The sequence below is a fragment of the Anser brachyrhynchus genome (assembly GCF_964034855.1).
Source record: "Anser brachyrhynchus genome assembly, chromosome: 2".
Classification (NCBI taxonomy): Eukaryota; Metazoa; Chordata; class Aves; order Anseriformes; family Anatidae; genus Anser; species Anser brachyrhynchus.
In genome coordinates, this window is record NC_137695.1 from 15,092,900 (window position 1) to 15,111,603 (window position 18,704).

The window sequence follows — 18,704 nt, forward strand, 5'->3', positions numbered from 1 at the left end:
GGTTGAGCATGTGTTTTGATGAGAATTAATTACAGCTTGAGTGCTTTAGCTGAACCATCTTTTTTCAGCTTTTTGAATTATAAAGTATATGTGGCAAGTGGGCTGTTAAATATTCTTAATTATTGTGGCTCTTCTGATGTAGCATTATTTCATAGAATTTTGCTTTGTACACAAGAAAATGTTCTACAATAACCTTAGGCTTGCATCTGAACACAAAAAGTAATATACAGGGCTTTCTCCTGTGAAATGTTTGCTGGAAGTTGTATGGAAAAGTACTTTGGTTTTAAGTGGAATTTATAAGGATCAGCAAAGTGTAAATTAGATTCTAATGAACTTCCAGTGCAATATTTAGAGCAGGCTGTATTGAGCTGTTTATTGCTTTTGCTCACAGGCCTCAAAAGTTGTTTTTGGCTTGGAGACTGATCCAAGTGGTTCCGTGCTCTCAAAAGATGAGTGTGCTTTGCATTTCTTCACCCACCCTTCCCTGTGCTTTTTCACTTCTGTGCAAAAAGCTAAGGGGGGCAACCTCTTCCTGAGCCCCTCTGGGACAAACCTTACGTGTCCTTCCGTTCTCAGGAGTGCACGAGGAGGTAGGGCATGTGCCTGCCCGTACCACAGACCCCAGGCCTGTTCTGGAAAGCACTGAGCCCTTGTTACTTCAGGTGTGTTGTGTCAGGATCCGCGCTGCATTCTTGCTCATAAGAGCAGTGCAAAATATTGAATTAAGTTCTTAAAAATACTTGTACTCTTGAGCACCTGGTGCTTTCAGCTCTGCAGTGGATTAACACCAGCACCAGTGTTTCCTTTACAGGTTGTAAGTAGCTTCACCTGGTGCTCCCCAGCTGAAGGCGTTCGAATACTCAAGGGAGCCCCTTTACTGAGTCTTGAGTCTTAGGGATGGGCATAGGGTAGAACTAGCACATACAGAGCCCAAAGTGGAGCTAGATTTTATTTTGTGGGAGTTTCGGACAACAAAAGTGATCATGCTCAGTTGTCTTCTCAGAGGACGCTTCACATACCACCACCTTGATGGGATCCACCTGGATGTCTTCAATATACAGTTGCTAAATTATAACTGAAGGAATATAGCTGATAACAAACCCAAAATAAACATCACAAACTCATAAATTCAGCTTCCTTCGGTGCAACAAAACAGACAAAGAGGGAACAAAAGCAGATACGAGCATGGCAGCTTTCTGAGGGAGGCAGGGAGTGAGGGTGGAGGAGCCACAGGCCTTTTTTCATGGGGCAGGATTAAGTGGTCTCAGAAGAAATATTTATTGTTCTTGGTCTTCAGCACAAGTCATTCCCCGGATTTCATCTACAAATTGATGACTGGTGAATCCCACCGTGAAGGGGGAGGCCTGCTTTGTAATTGCTGGCTCTGAGATGTAGCCCTGTCATCTTCTCCTTGCTGGCAGCGGGTGTCAACAGGAGTCGGTGAACACTTTTAACACCAGCTCTGGCATGGCTGCCCAGGCCTGCCAGGCCTTCCAGGCCGGCCCTGTGGCCTCGTGCTCCTGTGGCCCTTTTCTGTAAGCCTGCCCCTCGCCTTGGCGTGACCGCCTCATGCTGCCGCCTCCTGCGGCCCTTCGTTGCCTCTTAATGCCATCAACATACAGGTTTCCTGGGAAAAAGATCATTACCTGTGCACTTACTGGTGCATGGAGCTATGACCTGTGTTTATACACATGCTGCTTTCCTTACATGCACACGTGTTTATTTTTGACTCATCTCTGAACAGTATTGAGGACGCCATCAACAGGCAGTTGAGGCAACAGAAAACTCGAACAACGCCAAGCTGTCGGTGCTGAATTAGAAATGACAGGCATGAAAACTTTTTTAAAAAATCACTTTCAGTTGCAGTGTACCTTCTCTTTCCCCTCTAGAAATGATTTCTTTTTCTCCTTTCCTCATGTTTCCCCATTACACATGAATGTGGAAGGACGTCTGAGACAGTCCAGGAGGTGCTTCCCTTTCTGATAAAATCAATAGCATTTTTCCAGGGCCCAAAACCTCCAAAAAACCCCTCAGTGCCATTCATCCCCACCACCTCCCCCCCCGAAATATCTGTACTATAACACCCAAAGCACAGTTTCTGCTTTTTTTGTCCTTAATGTTAGATATATGTTTGTGGAAAAGTTTAGCATTTTAAGCATTTTTTTTTCCTTCTCTGCATATGGATTTTTAATTTTTGTTATTGAGGTTAGTTTTAAAAGAAACTTGTGTGGTTGGCAGCCAGTGCTGACAGTGACAGCCTGGGCTGGGAGGCAGCGGGGTGACTCTCCTCGCTGGCTCTTCTCTTTTTGTTAGCTGCCGCTTACCTCTGCCAGACAGAAGGAACCTTTGCTCTGGCATGCAGGGAGAACTGCACTTTTTCCTGTGTGATTTCGGAGGGAATTTAGTAAAATTCCTCTTTGGACTGAGCTTTGAATCCTGTGGCCATGTGGTACCGTTAGCTGGGGCTATCCACCCATGCGTGTCCTGGTAGAAGAAAAGCAGCTTGGCAGATTTACAGTTCTTGTTTGCATTTTTAGGCAGTTGCACACGTCCACCTTTGAGGAGTAATCGCCTTTTCTTCCGCATTAGTTATTCTGGAATTATGTAGAAAATGGAACTATTACAAATTTGAAACTTGAGGATTTATCATTTGGAGTTTTAGGGGGCTTAGAGTAGGATTTGAACCTCAAATGCTCCAAGTAAACTAGCAAGCATTTAAAATTTTGATTTAGATCAGCTTAAGGAGAAAATGCTTTATCAGTGATCTGTAAATTGTATTAGCTACAACTGAAAAACTGAAAAGCTTCCTTTTTTAGCCAATTGTCACTTCTCATAAGGAATCGCGTAATATGATAGTGAGGCACACTACCTAGTACTTACTCCCTTAACAGGATACAGGAGTAGGCCAGGGCTTTCAAGCAAGTATGCCTGAAGTTAGACATACTTAGTCAGTTAGTTATGCCTGAGCAAACCATAGTTGAGACTCTACCCCCTCCTCCCCGGGGGTTTCTGCTTTAAAGAAGAGTGTTTTCTGAACTCTGAGGGTGTTACAGCCGTTCTGTGTTTCAGGTACTCCAGTCACTTTTACTGAGCCTGATATTTACACCAGCCAAGTCAACAGTGTTTCACATTTCGGACAATAAGAAGAATGTGGAATGAAATGAGAGCTCATTTCCTCAAATTGTTTATATATATATAATGAGTATATTTATGTGATGAACATAATAGGAATATATTTATATAATGAATAAAAATTACTTAGAGCTGTATATCTGGAGCTAGTTAGCACCAATGTTTTCCAGTGAAAGACATGTATTATTTTACTAGTGGATGCAATGCCCCAGTACACACAAAAAGGTGAATTTCAGATCATTTGAGCTGTCAGTGATGGATGGAAAAGGAAAAAACAGAGAAAAATGATCTATCTTTTGCTGTTTACCCTCCTCACTGACCATGCGATCTGTGCAAACCGACTGTAGGTTCCAAGTTGGCCAGAGGCTGGTCAATATGCTGCAGGTTGTAAACTGGGGGTGCTGGAGCTTCACAAGGAGGAGCCTTCACCTCCCTTCCCGCTGCTTCTGGCAGCTGACGGGTTTGCTCTTATTCTTGCTCATCTGTTCCGTCAGCCGTGCGCACGTCTTGCGTGTCTCCTTTCTCCCACTCTGTCATTTTAAGCTTTGGGTTTTCACGTTGTGCTCCATTCTGCTCTGTGTTCTCCACAGGAACATTTGAGGTTCCTATCTCATGAATTCCTGCCAAGTTCTGATCCCAGCATCTGTTCCAGACATTATCCAGATGCTCTAATTTTGGGACCTTTAAAAACGGGACTTTTCTGATCCTACGTTTCTATGAAACCCAAGTAACCTGAAGCACCGATATGATTGTGAAAACATTAATCTAATAGTTAAACAATAGCAAAGGCATTCTGGAAATGACACTTTTGACCACAAGAGTTTTTGTAATTGCTGGTATGTGCTGAATGTAAATTAATTCACTCTGCTGGGGATAAAGTTACTTTTGTGTAGCTGTGGCTAGATGGAGCTGTCAGAATGTGTAAGACGGTTTGATTTATGTGCAAAGGCTATATGCATTAGACTTCCCTGGTATGCGCTATTCATTTTAGCTACTTATGGGGTTGAATGTTGATGCCCTTTTACTGTTTTAGCAGAGATGATATAATGTTTGGTAATTATTTTGGAAAGTAGAGAAATCATTTGGGATACAACAATTAGGCACAGAGACTGGGAAATAAGGCTGGCTTTCGATGAGGGGTAAGACCATCTTCAAGCAAGGATGCTTGAAAAATAGTGAATGCATAAATATTTCTGATTAAATGTGTATTTTTTGTATTTATGTGGGCAGAATTGTTTTAATAAGTGAATGGTCTCCAGTGAGGCAGGTAATCTAACAGTGGTATTTCACGCTGGAAAAGGTGACCCCTAATGAGAAAGTGTTCTGTTCAGAAGCTATGCTGTCTCTCATTTTCAGTCTTTTCCTTTTAATATTAATTACTGGGATGTTTTAATTAAAAACAGATCTTGGAGGTATTATCTGCTTCCTCTGTTTAGTCCTTTTAAATGTTAATCACTTATGACAGCATAATTTACAGAGCAACCTGCACAAGCCTTGTGCAATGTGTCTGCTTTGTGTAGTGCCAGACTGCAAACTGCACCCCAAAAGTGTTTTCAAAAGTGCACACAATTGCATAGATTCAATCTGGCAGGAGAAATACAAGGAAAATAATGGCTTTTTTTCTTCTTCTTTTGATGACTTAAAAATTAAATGAAGGCTTAGTGAGACAGTGTGACAGAAAATCTATTTCGAGATGGCTGGAGCTTCCCAAGAACTGATGCTTACGCTTGGGGTAACCAGGCTGAATTCACTCCTGTTTCCGTGAGAAGACATTTAGAGAAGAGTGGAAGGTGAGAGGCGAGATTCAAGGTAGTCTTGGAACCTATGGAGAGATTTCATCAAACAGAATTGTGAAGTGTGCACAGAAGAACGCTTGAAAAACCAACCAACCAACCAACCAACCAACCAACCAAAACACAAAAAAGAAAAAGAAATGAGCAAGGTGAAAAGGCATACAGAAATAGTGAGGGGTTTTTGTTTGTTTGTTTAATATAACATTGAATTTCACATGAACTCTTAGTGAGATCTCTGTCCTTGATTTGTCGAGCAACACGGACGGAGCTCTCTGGGCACGCCGCAGGAGCTCTGCCCTACCCAACACGAGGCTGAGGAGTGGGAGGAAGGAAGTGGCATAGCAGGGGGAAGGCACAGGGAAGGGACCTATGGGGTGAGACACAAAAAATGGGTTTTGGCAGTGTAGAGAAGAGAAATGCACAGGCAGTTAGCATAGTGGCACTAAGCCTCTGTGGGGTTAATATTCTTCCTCCTTCTGCCCCCAGCTCTTCTCCCCATCCTGCCAGAGCTGGCCTTGCTCGCTTGTCCCTTGCAAGGGATAACAAGCATCCTCAAGCTGCTTTCAGCTGTGGCTATGTTGTACTTAAAATACTTTTCAAGCTGGAAATATTTTATAGCAAAATAGTATTTTTTATAGCTGCGTATCAGCAGAAAATCACCAAATCTTACTCAGAAGGACATAAACTTAATAAAATATCTCTGCTATAAGCACAGAAGCAGAGTGAGCGCTCCTTTGATTGTATTTTTCAGTATAATTTGCTGAGAAATGAAATTCGGCAACAAAGCCCTCCCAAACGTGCTGATTTTCAAGGACTTAGATAGCCTCTCCCAGCTACTGAACAAGAAAAGTAACTTTGTTTTTTGCTGGGTCCTCAAATTTAAGGGTGTTTGAAAGCAAACGTTGGGTTCTGAAAGATTTGGTTTCTGTAAAAAGCAGCCATGTTTGAAACGCAAAGAAAATTGGGACTAAATTCATTCCTTGTCTAACGCAGCAGTTCTGGGTGAACTGAAGATCCCATAGTGACCAAATCAAATCTCAAACTGTTGTAATATTCCTTTGCAATATGGCCAGCCCTTGGCATCCGCTTTTTTCTCTCCGCCTTTTGGCTCCCTGTATTCTTCTTTCTCTGAGATTTTTTTTCCCCTTTTCAACAGCTGATTTTATTTTCAGTAACTAAAGGTATAGTTGTCAGTTCATAAATCTAAACAATTGCTGTATTTATCTCTACAAGGGAATATATGTATTCATACAGGGGAATTATTCCCTAAGAGCACTGGAGGTATAGTTCATAGGGGCTTTTTTTGAACATATCATAGTAAAAATTAAAGGGAACTATCAAGGAGTTGGAACACTATTAATTCAGTGAGCACTGGTCAGAAGTATTAATGTGTTTGTAGGTTTAAGATAAATAATCTTCTACTGCACGAGTGAAAGTGCTTGTTCTGTGTGATGTTTCTGAATGGAACCTTTGGTAATCTGATTCCACACACGCTTTAACCTTGTGCAAAATTTAATGAAAAATAGAGTTACTACTGAATGTACTGTTTTGCCAGCTCAACAAAAGATGTTAAGTTCTGCATATTTTTGCATAATAAAGATAAGTGTTGACAGTGTAATGATCCATTTGGCATAGATAAAATCATGAATGATTTTAATAACCTTACAACAATATTTGAATTCACTATGAAATATAATATAGGCACTTCAAACAGAGGCAGGCCTGATGCCCTGGTATGGAGTGCCAGCTTCTTATAACCTTAATTTTTCTAAGAGAGAAAAGAGAAGAAAGAGAGGAGAGGAGACAGGGAGAAATTAGAACAGCTAACGAATGGAAGATATCTCTTCTGAAGTTTTCTGTGAAGCCCTTATATGCAGGTTGACACTGACGGGTTTTGGTAATGCTTGCATCTCCTTCCACAGTCTGGGCGACTTACTTGTATTATGTGTTGGAAAATGCATTCATCTGTATGGGGGGAATCAAGCTAAAGTGTAATAATGGTACAGTGTTCCCAAGTTTGGTAGCTTGAAATGATTACACATACAAATGTAATTTATCTTGGGTATTTCTTTTTAAAAATGTTTCTCAGGTTCATGTAGGTGATATAGGTGCATCAGGTCCAATTTCCTCAGTGATTTAGGGAATTAATTTCCAAAATGACTTCTGAAAATTGAGTCTGGGGTCTCTGAAGATTTCACACTGAATGATTTAGGAGTAAAGTCCCAGCCAACTGCCTGTGTTCCTCTCTCTTTGGTTATAACGCATCCCTACATAAACAGAGCACTGTAAGGCAGTGGCGTGTTCTGTGCCAAGTAATCAAGAATCACAGACTGATGCAAAGCATCGTTAGAGTAATGTTGGGGGTCTCCTTTACTATTCACTCCTGTGTTTCACAGAGACAAAAGCACTTGGCTTCCAGCAGTTGTGTTTTGATATTGGATGTGATGGTATTAACCGGCTAGATTTCTTCTGAGGTCTTCAGATGTTTATCTTCATTTCTTCTTGCTGCATTTATTTCTGCTCGTGTTTGTTTTCATAAGCATTTAGAGGTCAGATTTGAAAAGCCACCAGGCAGCCTTTAAAAGCAGACTTTCAAAAATATCTTGGAATCTAATTCCTAATGATTTTATAGGGTGTAAGTAAGTGAGGTGCCTTTCTGCAACCCAGTGCGCTGATTATTGTTCAAAATCTGGCCCCAGATCGTTTTGAAAATGATTTTGGCATTGGGAGACTAGGTTTTAGTAAAAGTCCCTGGGGATCAGGTACTGCATCGTTTAACTTCTGGGTGTTTTGTGTGAAACAAACACAGTCCCTACAGATTACAGTGTATGGTGGGCAGATATACTGCTGGGTGGGGATGCACCAGGATATTTTTTCTTCATACAGAGATTATTATAATCCTGTCAGTTGTAGAAAGCTGAGAGGCACTTAGCAAGAACTGTACTACAACAGTTCGGGGATTCTCTCCCTTTCTGCACTACCAAATGTCATCTAATGGGTGTCTTCTGCTTAAGAGCAGAGCTCTTTGTCTGGCCTACGTTCATGTAATAATCCAGGCGAGTCAAGCCTGGGATGCCACAGGAATGAATGGCCAACCTCTGCCTCTTTCCCGTTGCGTGCTGCTTACCATCAGCCCCTCTCCGGCGGAGTGCACATAGCTGCTGGCAGAGCATTGCATGCTGATCTGTAAGGGTGGTCCTAGTGGGCTGCAGGTTGTTGCATTGCTTTCACCGTTGTTACATTTAAAAATAATATAAAAAGTTAGTCATGGGGGAACAGTCAGTCGTTTGCATTAAAGATTTTTTTAGAACCTCACTTAAAGAAAGGGAGACAAGAGTTATTGACTAATGTGCTGATTATTTTTGCCATTATGCATAAAATGAAGAACATCGTTATTGTTATTTTAAAATGCCAGAAATAAATGTCTCTTTCTTTGTCATTTAAAAAATACTAGATAATGAAGTTAGCTAAAAAAACTTTCCAATCTTGTTTTTTTAAGGCCTCTGAAAAGTTTCTGGGGGGAAAGAAGGAAGTGTTATACAAAAAGTAAAGGGTACATAGAGTTTTACCTTTTGAACAGACCTTGACGTTGATTTAAAATAAGCCTTATTTAATAGGTATTGTATTGCACACTGAAGATAATTTAGGCTAATGTCAAGGACAAGTGTTATCTATTCCTTTGTTGTAGTGAGGTATTGAAATAATGAGTGGAACAGAAGGGAATCAGAAAATGTTTGAAGTTTTTCATCTGTGTCTCTAGATGGGTATTTTTAATCACATTCTCCTGGCTTTTGCATGCAAATTACACTGAACAGCACATACTCTAAAAATTAAGAGCTGTATTTTACAAAATGTATTTTCTTGAAGTTTAATAAGCTTGCGAAGATTTGACTGTGCCTTAACTAACCAGATACCTTTTTGTACCTCAGCTGAAATTAAAATCTTAGATTTTTCAGTGCTGCTGTTTTGATCCCGTAACAGAGAAATTGAAAGCCTTTGGTATTTTTGGAAGTTTCTGAAGCCATTTTTTCCTTGGTACTCAAGGGCTGCAGCTCCCAATGACAGATGAGACAACCGTTAAGATTTAATACATCTTTATTTCAGCAATATATCTTGCTGTGCAACACCAGCCCCTCTAATAACCCCAGTGTCTGGATTACTTACTGCATAGCGTCACTGTTTAACTGCTGACCTCTGTGTCAGAAATAAAACACAAAACTCCTCCGTGGCCCACACTGTTGACTTGGAAGTCTGCTGACCTGCGGAGTCATCCCATCCTCACAGGCTCAGCTGAATGGGGAACAGTCTGGGTATCTTTTCGAGCCTTGCCCTCTTAAAAGAGGAGGGAGAATTTTATAGTGCACTCTAATAAAATGTAAAATTGCTTCCAAAGTAATATTAAGAACATTGTCCTGAGTGTAGTTCGCATAAATTAGTGCTGAGGGAGCAAAAATGGAGGAGATGAAATTGGTTTATTCAAGTGCTCAGATGCGTACCTGCTGCTTTCCATGCATAATGCACTCTCTTCTGATACCATGTTTTCTTTGCACTCCTCTTTAAAAGCAGAATAGATCTATTTTTTCCCTATTTCTTTTCAAAATGAGCTAAAGAGATACGATGGCGAATCATATGCTGTGGTAGTTTTGCAGGGTATGTCCTTAGCCTAGTGTAAGAGGTCTGTTTGTACAAAGGGATTTTGGAAGAAATCTTTTTTGTATAAATTGAAGATTTAAGAAAATAACAGGATAGCACTGTATTCTATGTGCTTTCAAGGGACAAGTCGGTGAAGAAACAATCCAGTATAAAAGCCCTATGATAAAAAACCAAAAACAAACAACAACAAAAAACACGATTGAAAAGCTTTCTAATGTAGGGCAGTTTCCCCAGCTGTTCTCATATCCCAGCTGAGCATTGATTTAACCGTTTTGGTGTCTGCTGTGCGGAGGGACTGCAGCAACTGAAGAAAACTTCAGTTTTCTTCTGTCCAATTGTAATATCTTCATTTTTTGCTGAGAATCGTCAAACAAAAAATAAAGGTTGTTTAAAAGAAATGAAAATATTTTTCTCTATTCTTACACTCTCATTCTAGAAGTAGTTTTGTTTTTAGTTACAGGCTCAGGAATTTCTTTCCCCCAAAATCTCACTCGGATCACTTGCTTTGGCAGCGCGATGCACCTGTAGGGTTTCTGCCTTTGGGCTTTTGTGTGGCTGCACCCGTCTTCCTGGAGGTCAGTGCACTGATGGCACCGCTTGCTCTTTTGCCAGGGCAGCTGGTACCGGTGGGGATCAGTGTTCCCTGGGGAAGGCTGGGCTGGTAGCCAGTTCTTACTGGTTGGGAGCCTTCCTTAGCGTGCTGAAAGAGAACAGCAGGAACACAGCTCTCAGGAGCATGAGCTAAAGCAACGAACTGGAGCATTCACTTCACACCTACCGAAAAAACACCCTGCATACGTCATCTTCTCCCAGCGTGCGTCAGCTTCGTGACACACAGACTGCTTCTGGCGTTTCTTTTTGCCTTGAATGCCTTCTGGCCATTTGGGGCAGGGCTGCTGGGTTCTAGGGCTGCTACAGCTGTGGCGTTGGGCTTGCTGTGCCCACGCCGTAGTTTGGCCAGGTGAGCAGCCCAGAAGGGCCTTGCAGAGGACTGAGTTTGTGCATGCTCTGTATGTGCTTGGCTGGCAGGCCACACACCGGGGCTGGCGGCTTGGTGCTCATTGAGCACATCATGGTATATCTGGTGTATTCAAGGCCTGAGGTCATGAAAAAGCACATCCAGCCAACTTGACAGGAAGCTCAGCGGCATCTACCTCTAATTGTCCCCGTAATACTTCTAACGCTGCCCAATTCTTGTCTTGTTTCTTGGTCTGTACCTCAGCATGGAGGTCGAGCAGAGGGCAATTCAGTCGGAACAGACACAGTGTGCTTTCCAGGGTGCCACAGTCATGCTTGCTTTCAGTCTGTTGCTCAGCAATACGGGAGAGAAGGGAGGAAAAGTCTTTTAAAAATATGTCATCTCAAACTAATATATTTTAAAAATAGTCTAGTAAATTACAGTATAGTAACTAAAACTGTATTTAATTCCTACTGGGAGAAGATTAGATTGCAATTTAATATTGCTTCTAGAATTTCTCAGATCAAAGTGCTGTAGGAAATGAATAATCAAAAGCAATGTTTTAATAAAAAGCTTGTATATTTACTTCAGAATCGTTTCTTAAAGAATTATGAAAGCAGCAGATTCTTAAAATATCTGTACAATTAAAGTGTTCTTTGAATTAATAGATGAGTTCTGATCTTGCAAATATGATTTAACTTGGTATTTTATGTTGAGCTTCGAAAGGGAAGGGTGTTTGCTTAGTCAGCAGATTTGAGAATGACTTTCAGTCAGATCTGTGATATGTTTTCCAGCTGTGATTATTTTATATCAGGGGCTTTTGGGGGGGCAGAATATGTTCAGCAAAGGCAAATGTGGAGTCCTGCACCTGGGCTGTAAACACCCCATAGAGCAGTGTAGGCTGGGGGCCCACTGGCTGCATAGGAACAGACCTGGTGGACAGCCTTGTGATGAAGACCAGCTCCATCCGGGGCTATTATTAGCAACCATATGGCCAGCAGGTTGAGGGAAGTAGCTACTTCGCTCTGCTTCTGCAGTGTTTTGGCTTCCCCAGTACAAGAAAGGCATTTCTATGCTGGCCCAGCCAGGGGCCACCAGGATGGTTTAGGGGACTGGGGGACATCCCATGGAAATGGAGGCTGAGACCTGGGGTTCAGCCTTAGGAAGGCCTTAGGCCTTCAGGGGTGCTGTTTGCTGTGCACGCAGCATTGTCTGTAACTGCTCTGTGTCAGGTACAGAGAAGAGGCAGCCGGACTTCTCCCAGAGGCGTGCAGGAGCAGTGCAAGAGGCAGCAGACACGAATTGCAACAGAAGAAGACTCAGTGCAGTGCAAGGAAAAAAATATCCTAAAAGCAAGGGCGGTCAAATACCGGGAAAGGTTGCCTAAGGAGGTTGTGAAGTCTCTGTCTTTGGCGATATTCAAAACCTGACTGGACGTGAGCCCAAACAACCTCCTCATGCTGACCTTAATTGGAGCTGGGGTTTGGACTAGGTGACCTACAGAGGTTCCTTCCAGTTGTGATTACTCTATATGAGCTTACACTTCTGTGTAAGTCACATAAGATCTAACACAAAGTGTTAATTTGGTAGCAGAATGTGACCCTTGAAATGGCTTTCATATTTTTTTTCAGAAGCAATAATGCAATAAAGCTATTAAAGGAATATCAGTTGTTTTGCTCCCTTCTAGCTAAACTACTTTGAAAAGTTGTTATTGAAAGCTAGTTCTGACTTCTGACTGAAGTTGATTAGGACAGGTAAAGACTTTATTGAAATTACAAAGACTTATGTTTTGTGTTAGTTCATCTAAAATTTAAACTGCGCTTGCCTTTTTTCTTCTTTTGAAATATTGGGTGATCTCTAAGTCAGTGCTGAGGGGGTGCAGGTCTCAGGTTGGAGGTATAACACAGGATGCCTCCTTTTTCTAATTGATCCTATTTTATGTCTGTGGGCAGCGGTGCCTTATTTGTTAAAATGTCCCTTTTTTCCATATTTCCTCTTACCAGTTTGTTGATGCAGTAGTTATATTTAAATGGGTTTTTAATAAGCCATGTAGAAAAGTGAAGCTCAAGGAAAAATAAATATTTAGGTATGCCATGGTGTCATTAAAGTCAGTTCAGCCATCAGAAAGCCTACAAATTGATTTCATATATAAATTATTTGGCATCTTAATAATAATTAGCTACTACTTTGTTAATTTTTTTCCCAATTTTTTTTTTTTTTCACTCTTGTACTTATCTGTTCATTCACACGTGCAGCAACTTGTACTTCAGGACACTTTGGAGCCTGAGCTGAAATTTGATTTCCTGCTGGGCAAGAGCAGTAAACGAGTACTTCGGTTCTGCACCGTAGCACTGTAGGACTGAGTAGCAGCCCATGCTGACCGCTTTGGGTTACACACGGCTATTGCCAATTCTGCAGAGTTTCTCTAGACATTTGCTGGCAGTCTCTTGAGTGTTCTTCAGTTGTGCTCATTGCAAAGGAAGTGTGTGGTCAGTTACGTGGTACGGCTTTGCTTAAGAGTTCATGACTTCTGGAGAAGTTTTAGGCCGAGGAGGACAGGTTGCCGGTGATGCTCTTGGTTATATTTTCTGTCAGCCTTCTCCATGTCCAATTTCTACATACAGCACGTCCGAAAGTATACGGCACTGCTCCCACATGAGCAGATCAGGTTGCTGTCTAAAGGTGTGTGCGAAAGAGACCTGTTCTTGGGGACTGCTGGACAGGGCTCGGTGTAACCCTCTGGCATCAATTTTTAGGAAAAGCTTGAAGGAACTATTTTAGCAAGAGATATATTGGAAGGCCAAGTTAGATTGTAGAATTTCATTTGGACCATCAAAATCTCTCTCTTCAAGATCCAAATTTTCCTATGAAAGTTATTTAGTTCAGTTATTAGAACTGAGATCTTCTTGGTGCTAAGCGTGAAGCGAGAACCAGCATCCTTGCCCGGCCGGAGGTGGGCATGGAGCTGCACCCGTCCTCTGGAATGCCTTGGAGGTGAGCACCTCCGCTGCTCTCTGCTGGAAGCAGAAACACAATCACTTGTGTGAAAGGCAGTTTTGCATACGAAGGGCCATCCTGTAGGAGAAGATGTGTAACACACACTTGAGGAGAGCACAGCAGCTGTGTAAGTAAGCTGTAAGCTTACACAGTGAGCTGTGTGAGGCCACATCTGGATATCGTTGTATGGGCTAGCAGGGGAAGCCTGCAGTGCAGCCAGAGGCACTGAGACGCGTCTGGTTCCTCAACAGATCAACTGCAGAGCAACGGGCCTCTGAACAGTAGAACAAATTGGGAATGTCCTTCTGTGAAATTATCTGATAAGCATCCTTCCGGCGAGGAGAAAACGTATTTAAAATAGCTCTTAATCATTCAAAAAGATAAGTGATCTCAGTTTTACTTCATGTTAGAAAGAGTGGACAGGAGTGTGCAGAGGATATGAAAACCAGAGCAATGGTTGCCATCTTTCTGGTGCGAGAACAGAGCTGTAATCCCAACTGATGCTGAAACAAGTCTCAAGTCCTTACAGGTGCTGATACCTACACATGAGACAGCATCAGAGTCATCACTATATTACCAAAATTTTAGAGAGACACTTAGAAATACGTAAAATTCAAGTGATGTTTTTGACAATCTTACATGTCATAGGGAAAAATACAGCAAAGTGTCTAGCTCTATGGATTTTTGTGAAGTGGAGGATTTCTGGTTTCGTGGCGGAGCAGGATGACCTAATTGCACCGTATGATAGTGATGAATTGTTTTATATGGTATGAGTATTTAATCAAAATGTAAACAACCATTGCTGGTGTGATTTAAAAAAAAAATCCAGTTAATTAACATTTAAGTACTTAATCTAGTCTATTAATTAAGCCTGCATATGTGTTTACTAATTTTTAATTGCCTTAGAATCAAAGGAAATTGTAATAATGAATGTTGGAATGCAGACTGCTGCTGATGCGTCAATATGAAAAGAAATCTTTCTTCTTGCTTTTTGTTTATTTGAGTACATATAACCTGGCTAATAAGGTATGGCCTGAACAAAGCAATAGAAAAACTCATAATGGTCTCCATTTCAGAAAGAGTTGAAATAAGTCTGGAGCTAAACGTTGGAGAAATTAAATGAATATTTCCATAGGCTGTAATCTCAACAAAGCTCCTGTCTTTATATTTGAAAGTGTTACTGAATATCTGAAACAATTTAAAAAAACAAACAAAAACAACTAGTACAGGCTTTCTTTGGGACTGAAATAGCCTGTTCAAACTGGCGTTTCTTCCTATGCCAGTTTACATTCATGAAGAGCGTGGACGTGTATTGAAACCTCTTTTCCATTCCTATTATAATTAGAAATGTAAACATGTCCGTCTAAATTAAGCCTACAAATTATTAAATTTGTTACAGGATAACAAAGTGGTTTGTTACTACTACATTTTATTTCTTAGTTCCAGATTTTTAGTTCAGTGATTGAAAAATGCAAACAGTGTGCGTCCTGCTGTAGTCTGTTACCACAGTCCCACTTCTTTAATGCATTAGGTTCAGGTCCCTTGGAGTAGTGGGCTGGGGGAGAATGGCCTAAAATATTGCTATTACTATTAGTACTATTATTATTTGTTATTATTGTTGCAATGACATTTGGTCTTTGGCAGTGTATTTTTTTTCCTTTTTCTTTTTTTCCTTTTCTAATGGATTCAGACAAGCCAAATTGCTCCCATTTTCACCAAATTTGTGTGGAAGATATGTTAAAGAGCTGAACTAATATTAAACAGCTTAGCTGTTTTCTGCTTTCTTCGTGCTTTGGTATGGTTTGTTCATCCTGTCTGCTGATTTCCAGCATAAGAATGGCTGGTAGGGTGGGCTCTGCAGGTCACTGCAGATGATGAGATCTAAGATTGAAAGATGGAGAACAGGAGGCACCCCTGGTGTCATGCACTGAATGTAATCATTGCAGAATAATTCTGGAAAGCAGTACGCCGTCCGTTGTATTTGAAAATGGACACTGGGTGTGACTATGGTAACTTTAGTTAAAGAAGAGAAAAGAAGAGATAAAAGAAAAAGAGTCAATGTGGAAGCTGTCTCCCTGCAGATGCCGTTGTTTTCAGGCAAGACAGTCGTCTTTGTTTTCTGTGCTCTTTGTAAACTTGACATTTAAAACCTATCAAAATACGATAGGTTTACCATTGACTGTGAGGCTGCAAGCAGCTGGTCTAGTGATCTGTGTTACGTGCTTGGCCAAATCAGCAGCATCCCTGGCATAAAGCAGCTGTTACTGCTGCGGATTCCCATGCATGTGGTTCCTGGTGGGTGCAGTGACCTCCTGGTGTGGCTTCTCTCCAAGTAGCCTTTTGGCATCTTTTAATGTGTGTGTTTGGTTCTGTGTCTTGTTCCTGCAGAAATGATAGTGGAGGTGTTCTTAGTGGTAAGATCACCCAGCTGGCTTTATGTAGGAAGTTTGGGAGATGCACAGGACATGGAGCATGCAGCACATCTCACGCTCCTTCATGTGGCACTGCCTGTGGATGTGCTACATAAATGTGTGCCGTGGGGGTCGTGGGCTTTGAGTGTCGGGGGCCAGTCTGCAGCAGGAGCTGGCCTGGTGCTCGTGTCCTGCATTTCTGGGCTTCCAGAGGCACAGCCGTGATAATTCCTTACATTGCTCCTTGAAGAATTTCCTTTGAGGAAAAGCAAAATGTGTTGGAGAAAGCAGAAATTAGTGCTCAGTATAAGAACAGGGTGGGAGATGTTCCGTCTGCCTTTGTTTCCTGTAACCTCACCGTCATCCGAAGAGTGGTATCCCCAGCTCTGGAAATCCAACACTGTCATTTATTTTAAGTCTTCCAGTCCTCAGGACTTTCCAGCTCATCATTAGGGATGAGTGTACCTTGTAAAACTTTTACAACCAACATGCTAACTAGTGCGGCTGAGCTGCTGCAAACCTGTGTTGAATTATCTAATTAGACTTGAAGAAGGCCAACAAGGTTTGTGTTTCTCTACAGGCTTTATGCAAAAATGTTACAACTTGGTAGGCTTTTTATTGGAACCGAAGCCTTTTGAAGGTTTGATGCTGTCAAAATGGCGAATACCTGTGCAAATACACAAGATCAAAAGCTGAGCTTGAGATGAGCAGCATTCAGTTTTAGATGTTCTGAAGTCATAGGTTGTAAGCTTTTGGAGTAGGCAAAAAGCTGGAGGCAACTTACGGTAGAACATGCATATATATATATATATTGATACGCACATACATTTTGATGTGGTTAATATATATAAAATACTTGCAGCAGCATACCGTGATATTTTTTCATTAGCCTCAAAGGAATGAAATGTAATTTGGGGATTTATCTTTATACATGCCCTAGTAAAGTAGGAGAAGATTTGATGCTTCATCCTTGGAATTCTTAAGCGCATCCTTTGTGTTTTGTTCTGATACCTTGCATGTTTTCACTTCTGGATTAATTTATTTTCAGTTGCTGGAGATTGGTAATTAGCTTGTTATAAAACAGATAGTCAAAGTGTTATGAGTGTAAAGTGTGTTGCTTTTGAGAAATATGCTTCAGTTTGTGTAAGCACTGGTATTTTTCAATGAGTTAGAATATTAGCCTGTCTCATACTATCGAGGTACTGATATTGTAGGTATTGTCTTCTGGTGCTATCTTATATACAGATTTCTCAAAAATAAAATAGTGAATTGTATGTTAAAAACACTGCTGCCTACCTTCCAAATAACTCTGGAGAGAGCGCTGACTTCTACCCGTTACCAGTTTGCTCTTTCTCTTTTGCACATGCCAGAGCCTAAATTTGCATTAGGTCTGGAATTACTGGCAGAAGATTGCTACTCTGCAATTTCAAAACTGCTCATTAAAAAAACGTTAATGCCTGAAAGTAGCTTCAAAGGCTGTATTCCCAAATCATTTCCACTTGGGCTTCCAGTTGCAGTTTTAATATTTATTTATTTTAAAGCAATGTTTTTGTAAGTTGGATTAGAGTAATGGGACTAATGTTAAAATCAGTAGGATGAGGTGATGCCAAATTCCCCGAAAGAAAAAAAGAAATAAAAGAAAATGGCCTCTCCGATTCCTTTAGGTTATACGAAGCTTTAAGTGTTGTTATAACAAAATAAACAATTTGCAGAGACCAGCGCAGGTTTAAGCTGATTTGCTCCATTTACCCTACCAATTTGGACAGAAGAATGTAATGCGTTCTTGGAAATGCCTTTCAAATATTACATTATAGATTAATTTATAGGCTGCAGAATGCTGTTATCTATAGGACTTTTCTACCCATCTTGAAAATTAAGTTCTAAAATTAAATGTGTATAAGAGTTGGCCTTTTCTTTTTCAGTAGGTCACTAATGATAAATCGGGAGAAATTATTTGTTTCAAATAAAAGCATTCATATACAGTGGAATAAGTATCTCACATTTACTGAAAAACACCATGATGTTTTTCCTATTTCCCTCACCATGGTGAACACAGGTTTAGTAAATCTTCATTAAATTAGTGACTTGGCTAAGTTTCAAATTAGGCTTCAGTTCTTATTCTTTTCTTGGAGAATGTGAATGCAAACAACAGAAGTATTTCTGGAAATTTGGATAATGAAATTTTGCAAGGGAGGCCCACAACTGAATCATATTAATAGCTTGTAGTAGGTGTCAGATTAATAGAAGAAAAGAAATTTGTAGTGATTATAACACTTTAGGGTGGCTACGTATTTTGCTTGTAGCTTTCAGTGTGTATTAACGTCATTTCTTACTGTACATTTTTATTCCATTAACCTGCATTATCACTCATGATTTGACTTTGCAATAATGATGCATGTAGAGGTATCAGAAGACAGTGATAACTTCCAGTGCTCAGGTGTTGGCATTCAGGTAACTCTCTGCATTGCTGGGCGAGATGAAGGGGTTTGCTGGAAAGGTGGGACTCTGCCTTTCCTGACTTGGTGCCATTCGCTCGGTGGCTCGCAGTGTTGGGTTTTGTGTCACGTCAGAGCTGCTGACCCTTGGCACTAGCCAGTAATGGCTGCCTTTCCTTGGGCCGACGTTGAGATCTAGGCGTTGGTTTGAGTCACTGCTGACAGGCATTTCTTGCTATTTGATGGGAAGAATGATGAAATGCTCATCTACAATGGCGCTTTGATGTTGCTGAAGGTTTCTTTCTAACAGTAAATTAAATGTCAT

General features: G+C 41.0%; 1 protein-coding gene and 1 long non-coding RNA gene across 13 annotated transcripts in view; one reads left to right on the forward strand and one right to left on the reverse strand.

Annotated features, from left to right (window-relative positions):
• Positions 1-18,703, reverse strand: part of LOC308191229 — a 77,227-nt gene extending 58,524 nt beyond the window's left edge. Inside the window, exons 1-2 of the long non-coding RNA XR_013947819.1 lie at positions 16,303-18,703; positions 1-16,200 (exon numbers count right to left, since the gene is read on the reverse strand). The exon at positions 1-16,200 is cut by the window's left edge and continues 58,524 nt beyond it. This is a non-coding gene — a long non-coding RNA (uncharacterized lncRNA). The remainder of the gene's footprint in view (positions 16,201-16,302) is intronic.
• PARD3 (par-3 family cell polarity regulator) overlaps positions 1-18,704 on the forward strand; it is a 445,998-nt gene that overhangs the window by 130,015 nt on the left and 297,279 nt on the right. The window lies entirely within an intron of this gene.